At 37.1% G+C, this 18,304-nt stretch overlaps 1 protein-coding gene and 1 non-coding gene across 3 annotated transcripts in view; both read left to right on the top strand.

Moving 5' to 3' along the window:
- LOC105465595 (spermatogenesis associated 16) overlaps window positions 1-18,304 on the top strand; it is a 264,722-nt gene that overhangs the window by 168,446 nt on the left and 77,972 nt on the right. The gene's annotated exons all lie outside the window — the stretch shown is intronic.
- Window positions 1,509-1,609, top strand: LOC112424001 (small nucleolar RNA U13). The gene has a single exon (XR_003014602.1). It is a non-coding gene; the product is annotated as a small nucleolar RNA U13 (small nucleolar RNA).

Here is an 18,304-nt window from a genome sequence, read left to right as displayed (position 1 = left end):
TTTTACAACTCAATATAAATTTTAGAGATCCCAGGAACTACTTTTCCAGGCTTGCTATTATAATAATAGGATTTTTTTAAATATGAACATTGTATTTTCATAGATTCTTATTGATCTATGGCCTGTAAAAACAGATGCTAGAAGTAATATTAATTACATAATAAAGGAAAAATGCAAAGATCAGATGTATTTGTTTACTATTTACTATTTGAAACAACCAATAGCAAATTGCAAATCTTGTTTCTAATTTATTATTCAAAATGGCAGCAAGAAGTCATACCAAAGGTCAATCAGATGCCAAGATGAAAGTAATAATTTCTTAGACATATAAGAATAATTCTGGATTTATTAGTTCAATCTCATTTATAAGACATGAATCTGTTCTTGCTTTACCCTCCACCAACAAGCTGTCAATAAGTTTCTGCTGAAGTATACCCAAAATGAAGAGCTCACTTAACCCCCACAAAAATAACATCTGGTTTGCTAACTATTAAACTGTTTTCTTCATTTAAAGTGAATTTCTGCTCCCTTAAACTTCCATCCCGTTGTTTCTAGTGAGTCCACATGAACCACATGAAACCCATTTCCAATGAAGTTATTATAAATATTTGAATATCAACTACAAAAGCCAACTTTCTCCTCCATGTCTTCTCTTCTCCAGACTGTGTGGAGCTTTTTCCTTGTATTTCAAGATGTTTTAATTTAATTGAATGTGAACATTTTGAACCAACCAGAATAAGATGTTCTAAGCCACTAACTGTAAAGTAAGAAATAATCATCAACAGCCTTTTGAAGCTTCCTGGTTTTTTCCTGTCTTTTTTCTTCCCCCTACATTTTCACTACTGTGTCTTGGTCCCTAGTTTTTTGTCTCTCTATATTATATGTTATCTTCATCAGACATTAAAGTGTCAGGTTTATCATACACAATTTCCAGTAACTCACATGGTTCTATCTGGAGATCAATTTACCTTCTATTAAAAAAAATTTAGATTAGTCCCATTATACTTCAGTTCTGTGATTGTTTTAAAATAAAAAAAAACAAATGTTGATCTCCAAGTAGACAAACGTTTAATCCCAAAACAACCTATTACTTCTCTGATAATTTTAAGACTTTCCTAAGAGAATCCGGAACATACAAACAGCAGTAATCGCTGATGAACATGTAACTAAATAGCTGTTAAAAAATGCCAGATGGAAGAAATAAGCAAATAATATGGGCTATAGATATACAAAGAGGACTTTTTTATAAGGATTTCAGAGGCTTTTGTAAAGGATTTAAGAGAGGTGGGAAAGGAGCTGTGAATCTTGAGGACTGGAAAATATTCAGCAGGCCTGGCATATACTAGGTCCCCAGCGAATGCTTGACTTAATTTAATTATTCATTAAACAAATATATATGAGTACCTATCGTGTTTTCTACATTGAACTAAGAAAATAATAGATCCAGTGTCAGCATAACCTAAGACAAAGTAAGACCTTGGCGATTTCGTAAATAAAAAGTTTGTCTGACCATGTTGTGGTTCGCAAGCGTGATAATTCAGTTTTTACGCTCACGTATGAGACACACCTCCTTCAAATCTTGTTATGTCATCACATTATCCATCTGATGTGAAAAAACTTTTTCTGCTTCCTTTAGCTTTCAGAGAACATTAATATCTCTATTTTATTTACCTCAGACTAAGAAAATAATCTCCACTTACCAATGCATGCATGTTTGTGATAGAAAATGAAATAAAATGAATATTTTACTATTATGTATTAATAAAAGATAAAAAATAGTTCTCTTTGTATTCCCTTTCTCTTGATTGGACGTAACCTGGTGTAAGAGAAAAGAACTCTTGTCTAGAAGTCAGGTCTGATTTGGTACAAGTTCTAATACTAACTAGATCTTGAACTTAGGGCAAGTTAGTCTCTAGAGGAGCTTTAACTGGAAAGTGAGAATGGCTGGAACAAAGTGTTTGAGAAGATTTATTCTTAAAGCCCATTTTAGCACTAAAATCTTATCCAAAATCTTAGTCCAAAGATGATGTCACAAATTTTGAGGAAAAAAGAAGCAACATAATTAGAAATCACTTCCTGCAGATAAATTCTATAAATTAACACTCTCTATCAAGCCCCAACATCAGCACAACAAACCATTCACTCACCCATTATATACTTCCTGCTGCTAACCGCTCTCCTTGATCTTGATTCAAATGTATACATTCGAATCCCTAAACCTTGTTCTGTCCCAAATCAGAAGGGGGTATTTAATCCTTGCCAGAGAGTGCCAAGTCTATGCCATCTTTAAAGATATATATGCCCCACTACCCAATCCACCCTAGCAATTTCACTGATGACTTCAAGAATGTCCCCAAACATCACAGACTAGAGACTGTATTTGCATGCAGTTTTGTAGGCATCCATTCAGGTTAAATAGATAGACACTATTTTCACCACCTTTGCCAGAAGTTACTATACTGTATATCTTCCTTTTCGACCACATAAAATCCATACAATTTTAGTTGATTATTCTTCTTAACAGGAAATGGAAAACTTCAGAATGTAAAAATTTGAGAACATGTCTATATTTACTCTTATACATGGTTGACTTACAAATTCTCAGATGCAAAAGAATGGACCTTTGCTTTGGTGGACTCAAGAACCTTTCAATTGCATTAGGAACATTTTTCATATCATCAACGCAGCAAGGAAAAGAAAGGCATTAAGCACTGTACTATATGACAGCTCACACTGGGATATATCACTTTGAATAAGTGTTTGCACAAGTTATTCTATAATAGTGTCACCTCTTCAGAGCTACAGAGGGTTGAAAATAACTTGTCATGACTGTACTTGCACGCAATGCCTCTGCAACCCGATATCCAGGCATCTGTAATCAGCCAGTCTCCTTGAGAACACCTGGAGGCCTCACCACACTCCTGAACTAATTAGCAAAATAGAAAGTACCAAGTCGGGCTGAGACTAAGCTATTTTTGAAACAGCTGCCCTATAGTGTTTATATATTGGTCCTACACTAATTTTATTACAAGAAGAACTTTATATTAAACCCTAGTCCACCTCTCCCTGCTCCTTACATCCAGGACTAGTTTTAATAACATGAGGAAAACAAGCAAGCAAGCTTACTCCATCTTCCACTCCCTTGTTCTGTCCTGCTGCATTCACTTTCAACCACATTCTGAGGCACAAAAGTTTTCATGTGTGTGTCTTTAACTCATGTAATGTGAATAACACAGCCAACCCTGGTCTGCACTGCTCAGCGAAGTGAGAAAAGGTAACAGCTAATCGTATCACAGAACTCCCACAAAACGAGTGCAGAGGAACCCCACTAAACAGCGGCATGCTGCCTGATCAGCTCATCCCCTACCTTTATGGTTCTTTTTTCCTTTAATTTTTTTGAGTTATAGACCCCTCTGAGAATCTAATTCATTTACAAGCATCCACCTAGAACAATACTCATAAACACATACACACGAAATATGTGCTTACTTTTTATCTCATTGGATTGGAAATTGATCTCCTATACATAGTCAGAATACCAGAACAGCATTTACAGAAAAGTATGGTTTTCTCACTCTTGTGAGAAGGCTTTTGTAGCTTTTCTAGATCAAGGAATTGAAATATTTCATATTGCATCAATTTCAACATTTCATTTGAATGTCAATAACAGGTAAAATCCTGATTCACAAAGTCTCTACTAGCAAATGGAGTTAGAGCTGCAATACTACACAGTATCTCAGATGGGTCAGCATGAATCAAGAATTACCAAAATTTTCAACTAAAAATTTATAATACGTCATTTCCTTTGTCCTCGAGTAAATGAGGTCATCTTTGTTAGGCTTATATCATCAAGGCTACCTATGTTAGCAATTTGTTTCCATTTTAAGGCTGTCTGAACAAAAAGTGACCTTCATAAGAGATAAGCCACTTGCCAAGTGTCTGTAAATTTTTGTCCCCAGAAACTCTCAAGTCTTCATCAGTCTCACCTTCAGTGTTGGAAAATCTATATTGTTATTTGACTTCAGTCACCTCATTTAGAGTAGCTGCTTGGCCACAAAAAAAAAAGCTTATAGTTTTTCGGCAGGATCTCTAATAGTAACTTCAGCATTTTCAGTCAAAAGATTTGTTTAATTTATGTGCCTAAGATATCAGCCATTACAAAACTAGTCCTGGAATTTCTCACCATCAAATTATTCTAAGAAGGAGTTTTTTTTTTTTCTTAAAAAATTGTAAAAAAAAAAAAAAAAACAACCAAACTAAATCAGATCTAAATCTCTTCTCTGGATTGTCAACAAACTTCTCTAAAAGGAAAGAACCTCATGGTGTGCTCTTGTATCTTGACAAAGATCTACTGAAAAGGCACTAATTCAAGCTCTTGGCTCCGAAGAAGCTGAAGACTTTCACAGCAGTAGAAAGACCTCTTTTGGGATTGCTGGAAGAGCTGTTGACACCAACACAGGCCCGTGTAGAAAGCATGACATGTGGAGCATCTTTCTTCAGTGAAGCAGCAGAGGCTGAGGCAGTGCCAGCTTCACAGGTCTTCCATCTGTGCAGAGAACACCAAGACTTCCCATCCAATTCAAGTTGCACTTGGCATTGAAATGTTTCCCATCTCATAGCTATCAATGGCCTATATGGTTTCCAAAGGCAGCTTACCAGAAAGAAATATCTCTTTGGCGTGATTAGTCCTACTCTCAAAGGACAAAACCAGGAGCTGGCTGAACTGAGAGACAAAAGATTTTCCACAGCCACATGCTCAAAGATGGCCCATAGTTTGTGGGCCCCTAATGCCTTTCTATGGACCTCAAGGTTCACAGACCACAGGCTAAGACTCTTTTACAACTCCTTCTCTTTACATCATTGTCACTATTGCAACAACCCCTTTTCTTTTTGCTATTAGACCTACCAGGAGGCATTTACTGCTTCTAACACTCAAAGCAAAATATAGCACCCACAATGTTATTGTCATATAGTGCCTCCATAAACTGCATCATGGTCATTCAAGCTTGAAACCTTTGCAATAGTGTCCAGACTCTTCTTAAGGTGGTGGATACCTTTATTATTTACTCTCAAACTGTATTTGTCATTCATACTCATTCAACAAATATTTAGTGACTGTACGTAAGAAACTGGGGTATATGTTGGAGATACAGGAGTGAACAAAATAGGCATCACCTGTCTTCAAGGAGCATATATTCTAGCACAAACTATTTACTAGGAAAAGCTACAGACTATAAGGTACTTAAATTATATACCACCTCTTGTTAATCTGCTTTCAAAACGCACCGCCATCAAAATGCATTGCAAAAAGCAGCTCAATAAAGATTTGTTAAATCAATCAATCAAATTAAATATTGGTTTGACATGAAGCTCAAACCAATAACATTTGACATGAAAATATTTTGGCATAGTTGTTTCACGATTTTTAAAACCAGTGATTATGAATCCAATGAACATTTTGCTAGGTATGTGCACACGTGTTCTAAGTTCACAATTGTAAACAACTTTTGTGCTTCGGTTGAGTTGAGGATCAATAGAATTTTTGAAGAAAGTTGCAGATTTCCAAGAGATCTTTTAGGCTCATTAATTTTTGTGCTCAGAGGTGTCTTCCTGGAAGTTCCAAGTTCTTAGCCTACTAACTGCTTCTTTCAAACATGACAATCGAGGGAGCAGCAAGTAAATAGATTTCTCTAAACAGACCAGAGAATGATGTACAATAAATTAATACTAAACATGTTTTGATTACATATACTAATAATGATGACTTTTTCCTCTTCTATTCTTTGTTTCTCCTCTTGATATTGCAAAATCATCCCAATATTACTCATTTACATGGTAAACATGTACGATAACCCCAAATAAATACAAAATCTTCAACATGAAATTACAGGCAAAGTAAGGTCAAGGAACTGAAAATATTTTTTATCTTTAACAAAACACCTATATTTTCTGGAGAAATGTGCTTTCTCTGAAGATTTGCTTCCATGTGAAAAATTTTTCCACAGAAAGGAACAAAATAGCAATACCATCTGAACAGTTCTCTTAGTGGCCTATATTTATAGTGCATTTATTTATTTGGCCCTGTCAGGCAGAGAGTTTCTAAATTATTTGCATGAGGAATGTCTGAAAGCAGCCCAGGTCCTATAGTATTTAGATTAGATATAATTTGAGAAGCACTAAAGACACTCACCCAAAAATATTTTCCCCATCAATTCCTATGTATCATTCTTAAATTCTTATCATTTGGCATTGAGTCTCCAGTCAGCCTCAGGTCATATGCAGAAGAAATTTTATCTAGAAGTGTTTAACTAAGTACATTGTTACCTCTGAATAGAATTGTAAAAATTAGTTTATTTGAGCTTTCTTAGTCTTCTTTGAAAGGTAAAAGAAGAATTCTATAATAATAAGATATAGGGAAAGGTAAAGTCTAATGAGAAAATTTGACAGAAATATAGGAATATAGGAAATGTAGGCCAACCAGAAGTACCTTTTGAAGGCAAAGGACATCTGTGCTTAATTCTGTCAAGGAAAGGAAGCAAACGAAAATAGGTATCATGGAGCAGTAGAAAAAGGTTGGGCCTGAGATTCAGGAAATTTAACTTCTAGTTCCAAAGCTGACTCAATTTTTAATAAATCACTGCAATTTTTTATTAGCCAGCTACTGCTGCAATAATACTGCGTAACAAGCCACTCTAAAACTCAGTGGCTTATCAAATAAACATGTTGGCTCAAATTTGATTAGTTGAGGCTAATCTCAACTGGGCTTGGCTTACCTCCAAGCTGCAGAGAGGTCCAAGTGTATTTCACATATCTTTCACTCTCTTTTGTCCAGTGATTACCTGATGCAGGTTCTTTTTATGGCAAAATGCAGGATTCCAAGAGAGAAAGCCAAACCATACAAGCACATTTTAAGCCTCCGCTCATACCATCGTTGCTAACATTCTAGTAGTCAAAGCAAGCCACACGATCAAGCCCCAAAGCAAAGGGTAGATCCTTCTGCCCACTACAAAGCCAAGACAAAGGGGTGGAGTTGATGTTGCAACAGGGAGGGGAAACATTGAGACCCACAACTCAATCTACCAAAATTGCTCTAGGCCTTCGTTTCTGCTTCTGTTGGCCTTCCAATGAGGAAGCTGGCCTAGGTTAGTGGTTCTTAAACACCAGTCTAGTAACCAACTGCATCAGTCACTTAGAAAAACATTTAAAATATTAGATTCCTAGAGTTGAGTGGGATACTAAAAACTGTATTTTTCTATTGTCCCCCTTCAACCAGGTGATTCTGATGCACAACCCCAGGTATATGTCTCAAAAGCGATTTCCAATTTTTAAGTTAGTGACCAACCTAGCCCACCATAGAGTTTATCTGGGACTGCCCAATGTGCAAAGGTATGACATTGGATGACCTGCACAGGTGATCCTGCCTACCTGATAATGCAATTTAAATAATTTATAAGACCCAGATTCTCCCCTCCATCTTCCCACTATGTAGATTACCTCCCAGTAGATTAGGCAGCTTATGTTTCCCATTGTTAACAGTTAACAGCTGCTGTCCCCTTCTCCCCATGATGTAAGTCAGATTTTCCTGTGTACTTCACATCCCTGAAGCAAACCTCTTGGCTGCTTAAGTGTCATATCTAGACAACAATGGGCATGCAATATTCTTTAGTCTCTTGCCTACAAAGAAATTTTGTCTATTAAGCTAGACAATATTAAAATTCACAGTTTATGAATTATCATATTTTTCAATTAGAAGACAAACTAAAAAGGAAGTATCCAAATTGAGGTGAGAGGTAAAAGAGAGCTTCCTTTCCTGGGTCCTGCAAAAAGATAAATGTAGAAATAAATTTCTCATCTAATTATTCATTCCTGTTTATATATTCTTTAATGATATGTTTCCATGGTTACCAGTGTTGTTAAACGCTGCCTGTGTTTCATTTTGCTTTGATGCTATTTGAGGTAGTATGCCAGTAGGAGAGGTTCCCTTTTAAATGAAAGATGTAATTGAGGCATGTATTTAATCCAAGGTTGAGTGTTCCCATGAAGGAGATAGTGACCGTGACATTATTTGCTGGTTGTATAGTTTTGTGTAGTTCTTCTATTGATGTTCTGTGAGTGCTGCAGGCATTAGAAAGGAAGGGAAGAAAGGAGGAGGGAGAGAGGGAAGAACCTGAACCATACACATATATAAATTAATGTGTATATATTTTCCTACCTTTACACACACACACACACACACACATATATATATATATATATAGAGAGAGAGAGAGACATTGATTTAACTGGACTGTCAAGTAGGTGAGGTTGCTTTTTACCACCCCATCCCTCTCTTCTCCTCATGCTATCCCCACTTCAACCCAACATGTACATGCCAACAGGCAGTTTTTTTTCAAAAATGGGTTGAGTATTCAATTGCTTTGCCTCAGTGTGAATTTCAGCCACAATGCCATCTCTCTGGAGGTTTTTTGCCTTTGAAGCCCCAACTCTCACTGAGAAATAAATGGCTTTATCACCTGCTGCCAACACAGTGTCAGGCATCCAGATCACACAAGAATTTGAGGGCAGTAATCCTTGCTAGTGCCTCAGAATATGCCCTGCAAGGGGCAGCATGCTTCACTTGCACATCAGCCTTCTCTGTACATTGATAATTAAGGCTTGTTAGAAAATTCAGGCATCAGAGCTGATACAATCCCCCCTTCTCAGGTGGCTGAGGCAGGAGAATCACTGGAGTCCAGGAGTAGTTAGAAGCTATTGCAGTGGTCCCCAACCTTTTTGGTACCAGGGACCAGTTTTGTGAAAGACAATTTTTCCATAAATCAGGGTGGGGGGATGGTTTCAAGATGATTCAAGCACATTACACTTATTGCGCACTTTATTTTCATTACTATCATACTGTGATACATAATGAAATAATTATACAACTCACCATAATGTAGGATTAGTGGGAGCCCTGAGCTTGTTTCCCTGCAACTACACAGTCCCATCTGGGGATGATGGGAAACAGTGATAGATCATCAGGCATTAGATTCTCATAAGAAGCTCATAAACTAGATCCCTCACCTGAGCAGTTCACAACAGGGTTCATGCTCCTATGAGAATCTAATGCCACTGTTGATCTGACAGGAGGTGGAGCTCAGGCGGTAATGCCAGCAATGGGGAGCAGCTGTAAATACAGACAAAGCTTCTCACCGGCCCGCCGCTCACCTTCTGCTATGTGGCCTGGTTGGGGATCTCTGAGCTATAGTAGGCTGTAACCACACCCGTGAATAGCCACTGCACTCCAGCCTGGGCAACATAATGAGACTCCATCACTATAAAAATAACAAATAAATAAACCAAAAAATTCAGACATCATAAAAAGCAAAACAATTAATCCTCAGTGACCCCTGAGTAATGTTTATTTTGTATCTTCTTCAGAAATGTCTATTTTTTCAAAATATTCCTGGTTCGGTGTTTCAGTATTATTAGTAGGTGACAGCAGAAGCCCACATAATTTAAATGCTGCTTTTTCGTTACCCTTTTTGCCTCCTAAATAGCGTTTGGGTTTCTGGTAGTTTTTATAGGAGGAAAAAAAAGTTACTTCCAAATTTCTTTTCATTTTCTCTCATTTGAGAAAGATATGAGCTTAGAGATGTAAAGCAATTCAGGCCTTTCTTTCCTTTAACAAATTTAGGTCTAGATATTTGATTCCCAGGAGGCCTGTGGCTATTCTGCATGGTTTCCATGAGGTTACTTTATTTTCATAGAGACTTTGCCTTCCAGTCTAAATTTACAAACATGTTGATTCCTTCTTTGTGCTTGTTTGCATCTGAAAATCAAAACTTGTTATGAGCAAAACCAAATTTAGAGGGTTTTATGGTTATCTATTCTATTTTCCATAGATTTTTATGGGTTATTGATTTACAAGCTTGCAGAGAAATTGAGGTCACTTTTTTTTAGCAGCTGGAGATGTGTAATAACGATTCCATGAAATCATGAAATTTTTTAGGCTGTGTTCACCCAGGTATAAGATAATCTGCAAAGCTCAAAGCTTTTAATGTTTTTATTTATATTCAGTCATTGTTTTGGTGGTATTGCACACCAATTAAGATAACTTCTCCTCTTTTCTTGAATTCATATGATTGTATTTTCCTTGCTAATTTTTGAAGACTGCCTACTCTATCTGTACCTGGACTGAATCATTCTCTTTTTCATGGTAATTTTCTCTTTTCCAGATAATGAGACCTTGGCATTTCAAATGTCAGCCTTTAACATGTGGCATGATTTCGTTTTTCTCAGGATTATAAAGTAACTGCTAAGCTCACCTATTTTTATTCAAGAAAGCATAGGTGCTATTATATATATAGTGCAGCCTACACCAGGAACCAACAACCTATGAGGAACAATAACTTCCAGAAAACCTCAGAAGGATTCTTTCAAGCCCAAACTAGAGGGATGGAAAATACCATCTTTAGCATGGCAAGCCTTCACTTCATTTATTATTTATTCTTCATCAGGTGGAGGTTGGCCTGCTGTAATATTCATATAAGATGTAAATCAGAGATGTAACCAGAGACTGGACAGATAACTTGTAAAGTACAGTGGCAGGTCTCTTGAAGTTAGCACTTTATCTCATTTCTTTTAATATTATGTGAAGTTGTGATTTTTTCTTACCACAAAGCACATAGAAATATATATGTATATAATGTATGTGGATCTATATATTATACATGTATTTTGACAAGTCCATTGCATTTCTCACAGGCACAATTGTTTCCCCTCTGAGACATTTTGATGTTAGGATGAAAGCATGGGAAGTCATGTATAGGAGGCCACCTGCCCCATAAAATTATCCTCCTGCGATCTGTTCTTTTTAAAATATAAAGTCTTCTGGGAGAGGCCACAACCTGGAAGACATAAATTGCAGACAAAGAAATAATAAAGAAAGGGTTGGGTGCGGTGACTCACGCCTGTAATCCCGGCACTTTGGGAGGCCTAGGCGGGCGGATCACGAGGTCAAGAGATCGAGACCATCCTGGCCAACATGGTGAAACCCCATCTCTACTAAAAATACAAAAATTAGAAAATCGCTTGAACCTAGGAGGCAGAGATTGCAGTGAGCCGAGATCGCGCCATTGCACGCCAACCTGGTGACAGAGCAAGACTCTGTCTCAAAAAAAAAAAAAAAAAAAAAGAAATAATAAAGAAAAATAAAAGGTGTCTGATTGCCAAGCAAAGCTGAAACTTATGTGAGAAAAGAAATTACAGGGAGGCAGGAGAGGACCAGGACAAACTGTGAGTAATATTTCCACAGCACAGTCATCCCTCTTACTAGATTCCAGATACACTCATTTCTCTTGATCTGCACACCACCAAGGTCATGAGCTACTAGCTTCTAAGATGAACAATTCCCTTCTTAGAAGCCTCCATTAGAACTTTCTTCTTCCTGCGAAAGATTCTGCTTCTGCCCTCTGAAGCTTTGTGCAAGAACCTTTCATATATTTGGAATCCTATCTTAGTGCTGGACAGGACTATAAACATCATTTACAAGTCAGCACAGCATAATGGCTCAGAGGAAGAGGCCCTAAGATGTAACTGATTTGAATCCCATCTCTGTCATGAAGTAGATGTGTGAACTACACCATGTTGTAGAAGCTCTATACAGACTGAGTTTTCCTCAACTATAAAATGGAGTAACAATGCTTGCTTTCCAGCATAGTTTTAGTAAATTAACAGAATAGTTTACCTACAGCACTTGGCCAATGCACAGTGAAGGCTCATTCGATAAATAAATGAGTTTTTCAGGTTTATCAGTAAGCCAAATAAAGTCTGCATAGAGAGAATCTGAGAACACTTTGCTACCTGATGACAGAAAGTTAGTCCTTGAACCTAAATCTTGTCTCCAGATGAAACGTCCTCAAATCTTTTTAACTTGTTCTCCAATATACACTTCTTCAAAGGTAACCCTGACCTTTCCACTCAAAGTCATCTCAAATAATAGCCCAAAAGACAAAACAAATTCTGAGTAGAAAAAGCAGTACAAGTTCGAGAACCAAGTTACCAGGTCTTTGTCTCAACCCTGCCATAAATTAGTTGTGTGTACTGGCAAGGCATACCCCACTTTAAAACCAATGGTCAAGAAATACAACAAAAAACAACATACAGTTAGGAATAGAAATACCTACCTTCATACAACTAAATGATATATAGAGATGAAATGTACAATGACAAAAAAGGGTCCCAAGCTGTGTTGACATTTACTACTGAACACAGAGGCTAAAGCTCATTGGTAATACCCAGTTGTCCTTAGGAAATAATTGCAGGTAATGTAGCTATTTGTTTCTGCAATACCTTTTGGTGATTCATTTTAAGTCATCAAGAATAAAAGCTCTGTGGCATCCTAAAGAGTCTGGAGGCTGCTGAAACCCACACTTGTAACTCTGAGTTTCTTTCAGCTGGTGTTTCCCTAATGTGCAAGCAGAAAATTATTTGGGGTCTATAGAACACGAACATACTTAAAGTTCTATTTATAAGTTATATATGCTTTGCCATTAAATAAGCTAGACTGACCTAAGCACGTTATTATTTAAGCTCCCCTATCAAAACACCGTACATCTAATTTTTGTAAATGTTTCTCCTTGACACTGGCATGCTAGCTGATAACATGTTCTAAATCTAATGAGGGGCCAGTGGACAAAACAGTCTTACTTGTGGCCAGTAGGTGTGAGTGATGAATATTCCATTTTGTGTCAGAATTCTTATAAAGAGGATCTTGATCTGGTTACGGTTTGATGTGGTCTGTTTGTTTCTCTGTGCTAGAGTCAAATTCTAGCTGTCTGTGGAGACAGAAATAGACAGTGATGGAAAAAGAAGAAGGGAATCAATGCTTGACTTTATTCTTCCAAGAATTTACAATCTAATTAAAAGAATAAAACGTTGCTCACCATAGAAGAAAGATTGGCTTAGGGGACTTGGGCTGTCATCTTGCTTTCATTTCTGATTTTGTAACCTCAGAGGAATCACCAGTACTTACCAAGCTTTACGTTTAGTGATTATAAAATAATATTTTAGATCCTTTCCATCTCCTCAGTTCTATCTTGAAGGACCATGGAAATAACATTTTACTAAAAAATATAAATGATTAAAAGTTAATGCAGGGTAAATGTTAGGCCTTAAGTGCAGAAGTTAGTTAATGGATACAACACACGTAATGAAAACTCTAACCCTAACCATAGTGAATGGTAGACAGTAGCTCAAATAATATATTTATACAATTACATGCATGTGTATATACATATATGTCTTCTAGAATTCTATAGCAGTAACACACTACAAAACTAAATACTTTAAATTTAATATTATATTTATTATGACTATTTTTAAACAGAAAGGGTTGCAAAGTAGAGAATTCAAAAAAGCTATATAAAAGTCCATTTCCCTTGCTACAAATAACCTGTTTATACAATTTTTAGTGATTTCTAAATAATGCAAATAAAATTTAAATATTTTTATTTAAACTGCATGAAATATTTATAACTTTCACATCACTGGGCTGACAGAGGTAATGGCAAAGCTGCCAAATATTCTTTTATATTAAGAAAAAATGAAACTTAAAGTGAATGTTCTTTCATAAAATAGCTTCCATAAATCCAGGGTAATATTTCAGAATCAAAATGTTGATCACTGCAGCAGGGACAATCAATCAATTATTACATATTCTATTCTGACACTCCATTATATTAAAATCATCATACAAATGTAAATCTTGACTGTTACATAAATGATAGAGTGATTGTGTTTATAGGGTTGTCTCAAGGTAACATATTTATGAAAATCTGTTTTTAAAGTCAATTCTAAATTTCAAGAAAATTGAAATCTTCCAAATTAAACCAACATGTATATTTTTAAAATTGAATTTGAAAAACGTTGCTCACAAAATTTTATTTTTCCATTTTCTAGAAAATTATTATCATCATTTAAAATTGCATTATTATTAATGTAATAACAAAGAGCGTCATTAGCCATTAAATACTAAAGGTACCTATCTCGATCATTTATAGCTTGCAAGTATAGTACTGCTTCCTTTGAATTTAATAATGTTAACTCTGAAAATAAAACAATAAAACTGTAATATTCAATCACTAGTAATACCTACCTAGATGGATTTTATGAGGACTAAAGGAAATAGCCTATATAAAAACATTTATCACACTGCTAAATGAAAGGTTGTTGTTTCATCTCTTTAAATGCCATGTTTTTCTTTACTTTTCAAAATAATACACAAGTCTTAGTAGATAAAAAGGGATTATGAGAGAGATTCCAAGTTTTATTTATTAGTATTGGTGTGTTAGGGTAGGCTACCGTAACAACCCCAAATTTCAGAAACTTAAAACAACAAAACAATAAATTTGATTTCTCACTCGTAGTCCAACATGGGTGTTTCTGATTGGATCTACTCTAATGAGCAACTTGGGAACTGACACTGCTTCCACTGTGTAGTGCCATCTTCCTTCCCACCTGTGAGTCCTCTCTGTTTTTGTTTGTTTGTTTGTTTGTTTGTTTGTTTTTGAAACAGAATCTCACTCTGTTACCCAGGCTGAAGTGCAGTGGCCACAATCTCAGCTCCTGCAACCTCCACTTCCTGGGCTCAAGCAATTCTCCTGCCTCAGCCTCCCAAGTAGCTGGTATTACAGGCGCCCACCACCACGTCTGGCTAATTTTTATACTTTTATTTGAGACAGGGTTTCACCATGTTGGCCAGGCTGGTTTCAAACTCCTGGCCTCAAAGGATCTGCCTGCCTTGGCCTCCCAAAGTGCTGGGATTACAGGCATGAGCCACCACGCCCAGCTGAGTCCTCTTTCTTAAGGCAGCCTGACAGGAAAAGAAAATAGAGGATTATGCTAGGCAGAGTTTCGTGGGCCAGGCCTGAAGAAAGTTAATGTCTCTCCCGCCTCCATTCCATTGGTCCACATTCTGCCATGATTCACTGTAAGGGAGTGTGGAAAATGCCTATTATGTGCCTGTGAGGTAAAGTCATAATTTTCAAAAAAGAAAGTGAAATACAATATTAGAGACCCTAATTCTAAATTCTATAGAATTTTTTAAAGTCATTTAATAAGTCCTTAGATGGCCGGCCATGGTGGCTCACGCCTGTAATCCAGTACTTTGGGAAGCTGAGGCAGAAGGATCACCTGAGGTCAGGAGTTCAAGACCAGCCTGACTAACATGGTGAAACCCCATCTCTACTAAAAATACAAAAATTGGCCGGGCATGGTGGCAGGCACCTGTAGTCCCAGCTACTCAGGAGGCTGAGTTGGGAGAATCGCTTGAATCCCGGAGTGGGAGGTTGAGGTGAGCCAAGATCGCACCACTGCACTCCAGCCTGGGTGACAGAGCAACACTACATCTCAAAAAAAAAAAAAAGCCCTTAGCAAAGTCACTTAAACCTCTCCAAATCTCAAGAAATTGGGCTGGAAGATTCCTAATGTTCCTTCTAGATATAATCTTCTAAATAAATCAGTTTACTCTGATTATGGTCAACCCTAAGACTGGAAGCAATAAAGGAATAATTTGATGATAGTCTATAATAATCATCACCACATTTTCTAATTTCAAGTGACAAGTTTCCCTCTTACTAAACCACTTTCACCAAGCACGTAGTTCAAAAGTTAAATTTACCCAACTCCTCCAGAAGGAAGGAAGGGAAGGAAGGGAAAGAAAGGGAAAGAAAGAGAGGAAGAGAGGGAAGGAGGGAGGGAGGGAAAGAAGGAAGGAAGGGAGGGAGGGAGGGAGAGGGGAGAGGGAGGGAGGGAAAGAGAAAGAAAGAGAGAAAGAAAGAAAGAAAGAAAGAAAGAAAGAAAGAAAGAAAGAAAGAGAGAGAGAGAGAGAGAGAGAGAGAGAGAGAAAGAAAGAAAGAAAGAAAGAAAGAAAGAAAGAAAGAAAGAAAGAAAGAAAGAAAGAAGAAGAGAGAAAGAAAGAGAGAAAGAGAGAAAGAGAGAGAGAAAGAGAGAGAGAAAGGAAGAGGAGGGAAGGAAGGAAGGAAGGAAGGAAGGAAGGAAGGAAGGAAGGAAGGAAGGAAGGAAGGAAGGAAGGAAGGAAGGAAAGAAGGAGAGAAAGAAAGAGAGAAAGAGAGACAGAAAGAAAGAAAGAAAGAAAAGAAAGAAAGAAAGAAAGAAAGAAAGAAAGAAAGAAAGAAAGAAAGAAAGAAAGAAAGAAAGAAAGAGAAGGAAGGAAGGAAGGAAGGAAGGAAGGAAGGAAGGAAGGAAGGAAGGAAGGAAGGAAGGAAGGAAGGAAAGAGAAAGAAAGAAAGAAAGAAAGAAAGAAAGAAAGAAAGAAAGAAAGAAAGAAAAGAAAGAAAGAAAGAAAGAGGCTCACACCTATAATCCCGGCACTTTGGGAGGCCAAGGCGGGTGGATCACGAGGTCAGAAGATCGAGACCATCCTGGCTAACACGGTGAAACCTCGTCTCTACTAAAAATACAAAAAACCAGCCGGGCGAGGCGGTGGGCGCCTGTAGTCCAGCTACTCCGGAGGCGGAGGCGGGGGGAGAATGGTGTGAACCCGGGGAGGCGGAGCTTGCAGTGAACCGAGATCTGGCCACTGCACTCCAGACCTGGGTGACAAAGCCAGACGCTGTCTAAAAAGAAAAGAAAAAAAAGAAAGAAGGAAAGAAAGAGAGGGAGAAAGAGGAAGGGGAGGGGAAGGTGGAGGGGAGGGGAGAGGGGAGGGGAGGGGAGGGGAGGAAAGAAGAACAGAAAGAAAAGAAAGTACATATTCTACCATCCCCAAAAATGTTTGAGGTTTATAGTTTCTGCCAGCTTAATTCTGGCTACGTTGAGTGCCCTTAAAATTTTACCAGGAAGAATCGGCCCTCTTAAGCTTAGATAAGGGAGACAAATTTTGTTTCTTTCTTTTTTGCTGGTCATGTTTCCCTCTACTTTTGTTGCTTTTCTTTTCCTCTGGATAGAATATCTCTCCTTTCTCTCCCGTGGTCTCTCTTGTAGAGTCATCCTGGACAAGTTGATTTCTAAGGTAGCAAGGGGGTTCTTTTTACTAAGCTACAGTACAAGGAGAAATTATTATAAGTTACTGTTTGTAGAGAAAATGAGCTGCCCACATACACTCTTGGTTTTTGTAACTTGGCTTTAAAAACTTGATAAATGTGAGAGTAACAATAGAGAGTTATTAACTCCCAAATGTAAACACTTAATTTCACAGCTTATTTTTGAGTAACAGCAGAGAAAACATAATTAACAGCAATGTACATTTAACAACAGGGCACAAGGACTGATTGTTTTCTCCATTCTCTGCACACGTGCAACATTTACTGACATCAGAGAAGTTCAGGGGTCCAGAAAGAATGATTCAATTACAGAATATTTATGTCAAATTAAGAAGTATCATTTGAAATCTGCTTCCATTTTAAGTATAGCTTATTTTTTACAACCAGAAATTCCTTGTCTGGTCTCTTCCTTTATTTGCAAAATCAAGGAAAATCTTTGTTTATAAAAAGTAAATTAAAATCTATCTTTTATATTTTAATGTCTATGATTATATCAAATCATTCTAGTTTTTAAGTATAATTTTTTAATTTACACATATTAGACTCTTTAAAAAGACAAGTCCAACTCTAAATTGCCAAATTATTATCATCACAAAATGAAAATTTAATCTTTGGTGTCTAAACACAAACAGTCAAAAAAAAAATCCTATTTTAATTAAACACAAAGGCTAAGTTTTTTCTAGATTATTTCACTAATTAGTTATTCAATACCAATAATGCTAAAATATATATGTTATATATATGTTATATTACTCTATTTCTTTACAACAGCAACGTAAGGGATAGGCTCACAGCCTCAAGATTGTCTGTCTCTAGAAGAATAAGAAATATTAGTACATTAAAACACAAAAGGATGTTTCAGGATCCGATGCAAGGGTCATCTGTATTCTCATTTCTACTCTATGTTGTACTATTTCTTCCTGGGGCTATGATAATTTCCTTTTAAGAAACAACTCCATGGAGAATACAATTTCTATTTGTAAATTACATACTCTCTATTTACTCACCCACTTCCTTACCCATCATCTTCAGGTTGGAGGGCAGAATCCATGGAAGAACCCATCTCTATTGGTTCTCAGTGGAGAAAAGAGGGGAGGCCACTCTCCAGCGCATACCCCTCCTAAGTGAGAGCCCTGTTAAGGCCCAAAGGCAACGCTTGAGCATTAAGCCAAGAGTACAGATCCTTCAACGAGCAGATCAAGCTGCCACATGAAAACCTACACTTCTGCCACTTTTTAAAAAGCTGGTGTAGGTTCTTGGGC

The sequence above is a fragment of the Macaca nemestrina genome, chromosome 2 (genome assembly GCF_043159975.1).
Source record: "Macaca nemestrina isolate mMacNem1 chromosome 2, mMacNem.hap1, whole genome shotgun sequence".
Taxonomy (NCBI): domain Eukaryota; kingdom Metazoa; phylum Chordata; class Mammalia; order Primates; family Cercopithecidae; genus Macaca; species Macaca nemestrina.
Note: the sequence above shows the minus strand (reverse complement) of the source record. Positions and strands in the feature narration are given on the sequence as shown.